This window comes from Lupinus angustifolius, chromosome LG08, assembly GCF_001865875.1.
Source record: "Lupinus angustifolius cultivar Tanjil chromosome LG08, LupAngTanjil_v1.0, whole genome shotgun sequence".
Lineage (NCBI taxonomy): Eukaryota > Viridiplantae > Streptophyta > Magnoliopsida > Fabales > Fabaceae > Lupinus > Lupinus angustifolius.
Window position 1 is genome coordinate 19,149,594 of NC_032016.1, and position 3,729 is coordinate 19,153,322.

Consider the following 3,729-nt stretch of genomic DNA (forward strand, 5'->3'; position numbering starts at 1 on the left):
TAGATAGTTCGATTCATGTTAAGGGTTCAATATATGTTGTGCATATGAAAAGATTTTGATGATAGAACCAAAATCTACTTCAGTGATCTCTATATCTCAAAAGAGATTACTCTCAGGATGTCGGTTGGAGGACATCCTTGGTCTTACCACACAAGAAAGACAAGTTATTGGGTTGAAACATCCAAATATTATGGATTTGGAGGTTGGGCACGTTGAAGAGCATGTGGATGAGCAAGAAGATAGAGATCAAACATTTCTTTCACTTAATGAAGTTTTTATTGCGAAACAGTATTGTGAAACGGTCACAAGTCCTTTTGGATTTGCTTCATATTGTGGGTAAATGCACATGATTCTGAGAATTTGTGGAAATATTTCTTTCACAAGTTAGATGTCCAAATATGTTTTTTACACCTATGTTGTCTAATTTTTATCAAACATATGGACCTTAGCTTCCTAAACAGAAGCACATATGCATAAAAATTGTTTGATGAACTCTTGAATGGACTTAATGATTGTAGTGATAAGATTTATCCCATTACATGTTTTTTGAGGTACCATGGGAGTTTCCCGGACCACAATTGTAGACTAATAATTTTTTTTGGGTACCAACAAGGCCAAGCATAATTGATAGATAGTCCGGTTCAAGTTAGGGCTCAAAATTTGTTGTGTATGAAAAAGATTTTGTTGATAGAACCAGAATCTATTTTGGTGATCTCTATGCCTCGAAAGAGATTACTTTCTGGATGTCGGTTAGAGGACACCCTTTGTCTTACCACACAAGAAAAGCTACATGCAAGACAAGTTATTAGGTTGAAACATCCAAATATCATGGATTTGGGATTTGGGCACGATGTGGTTGAGCAAGAAGATAGAGATCAAACATTTCTTTTACTGAATGAAGTTTTATTGTGAAACAATTTTGTCATGTTGTGAAACAACCTACACAAGTAATCATCAAATCAGGCACAAATCCTTTTGGTTTTGCTTCATATTGTGGGTAAATGCACATGATTTTGAGAAATTTTTTGGAAATATTTATTTCACAAGTTAGATGTCCAAATATGGTTTTTTACATCTTTGTTGTCTAATTTCTATCAAACATGCACCTCAGCTTCCTAAACAGAAGCACATATGCAAAAACATTTCCTAAATCAAACACTACCTTATAGGTATAATAATAAGTTTTCAAGTATTATTTGCTTCGTTTGGACAAGAGAAAAGTAGAGGAAAATGTATGGAAATAAATAAAATGAAGAAAAAAATTTGTTTAGATGAGCTCTTGAAAGGACTTAATGATTGTAATGGTAAGATTTATGCATGACATGTTTTTTGGTGTCCAAAGGGAGTTTTTTGGACCACGGTTGTAGACTAATAATTTTCGAGACGTAGAGATCACTGAAGTGGGTTTTGTCTCTAAGAACAAAGTCTTTTATATACACATTTGAGGACCCAACAAGGCCAAGCACAATGATAGATAGTTTGGTTCAAGTTATGGCTCAAATTTTGTTGTGTATGAAAAAGATTTTGTTGATAAAACCAGAATCTACTTAGACTATCTCTATGCCTCGAAAGAGATTACTCTATGGATGTCGGTTGGAGGACACCTTTGATCTTACCGCACGGGAAAAGCTACAGGCAAAACAAGTTATTGGGTTGAAACATCCAAATATCATAGATTTGTTGGTTGGGCACATTGAAGAGCATGTGGCTGATCAAGAAGATAGAAGACCAAAATCATTTCATAACATTACATGAGAATGTCAAAATAAATGAAAAATATACAAAAGTGGATGAGTTTTGAGTGTTCAAGTCTAAACTGTATACATCAAAATAAAAAAGACAAACATGAGAAATATCAACTCAAAATATATTTGGTTCGGGTTTGAACCAAATATGAAAACAAATCATCTGATTCAATGAACACACTAATTTAACACGCAGGGGAAACTACACCCTTCACCTGGAAGATGTTGAATTTGATTATCCTTCCACCAAGTTATCTCTGCATGGTGGTTGTGCAAATCTAACAATTGAAATAAGACATAAAGTGAAAAGTTAGTATAAGTATGAGATTTGAATCATTTGATGCATGTGCAATTCAAATGACAATAGATGAATTAGATAAAAATGAAACTAACAAGCAGAGAAATTGACCTGGAGGGAATTGATCTCCTTAGTTCGATCATAACATCATAAGAAACTAAACTGAATTTCATTTGCCTTTGATTTGAGTAGATGGGAATGGTGATCGTGAATCGTGATCAGAGAGAGGAACGGTGGTTTAGGTTGTGGGTCTAGAATTAAGGTTGTGAGGGAAGAAGGTTGAATATATTACACCAACTTAAATTATAGTTACTTACATTAACTAAGTGACACATTTTAATTTCCCCTCAAGTTTGAAAGTGAATGTTGTGAATTCTCACCTTGAATAACTTTTATATATACTTTTCATTAAGACGTGATGCACACTCAATCCACCTAAAAGGAAACTGCTAATGAATTAACAGGAAAAGTAAAACAAAAAACGAAAGTTGTACCATGTTGCAACCATGTACATCGGGCTATGTTGCACCAACTTAAATTACAATTACCTACACTAACTAAAGGCATCACATTTTAATATCCCTCAAACTGAAGAGCGAATGTTGTGAACTCTTACCTTAGAGAGAAAGTGTTGAAATGGAGTTGGATCAAGAGCTTTAGTTAGGATATCAACACATTGTTCAGAAGTGGATATAATTAGAGGCGATATTACAATAGAGCACGGGCGAGTGATGAAGTTAATGGAAAGTAATTCAAGTAGGAAAGTAAATCATTGAATTTCACGAGGTTGTGTGGTAGGAAGGTTAAATATATAGGGGACTAAGGTGCATTGAGTATATTAATCATTTAATAAACTTCTATGTGTTTTCATCCTCTTTCATGATAAGAGAATATTTGACATGGATCCCATCATAATTTTGTTCCCATTTTGCAATCAAATAAAGGGAAAAATGAGAATCTATCTTTTTTTTAAATGAGATTTGCATTAAATGATTTCTCAATTTCTTATTGAATTTGGAAGTTTTGAATAGCTTTTATATATGCTCTTAGTTGAGATGTGTTGCAATCCACCAAAAAAGAAATTGTTAATAAACTAATAGAAAGAGTAAAACTGAAAACCGAAAATATATCATGTTGTACTAATGTACATCGTGGCATCGTGCTATGTTGTACCGATTTAAATTATAATTACCTACGCTAACTAAAGTAGTGTGTTTGACAACATAACATTAGAAGATTATTGGCATATTAGATTGAAAAAGTAAAGATCTGGTATTTAATAAATGTTTATATTTCCTCTCAACAATATAATTCTATTGTGGAGTTTCAGCAAATGAGTTTTGATTAATTATGCTTAAATCTTTGTAGAAGAAATAAAGTGACTGCGACCGGTTCTCGACTCGAAGCGAGGAGAAAGACACAATATGAGTCATAATCTCGCTATTGAATCCCAAAATAATTAAAACATTTGTTATTATTTTTTATATGGTAAATCTTAGAAATTTGTTTGAGTTTAATTGAAGTGGAGGAATTAATAAACGAAGAATCAACATTGATTGCTTACGCTCTTCCCACTTCGATATATAGTGGAAGCAGTACAAGTAATTCCAACCGGTTCTCGGTTCGAAGCAAGGAAAAAGATACAATACGAGTTATAACCTCACTACTAAATCTCAAAACAATAAT

General features: G+C 33.1%; 1 long non-coding RNA gene across 1 annotated transcript; it reads left to right on the forward strand.

Annotated features, from left to right (window-relative positions):
* Positions 306-1,021, forward strand: LOC109353277. The gene is made up of 2 exons (XR_002108440.1): positions 306-336; positions 902-1,021. It is a non-coding gene; the product is annotated as an uncharacterized LOC109353277 (long non-coding RNA).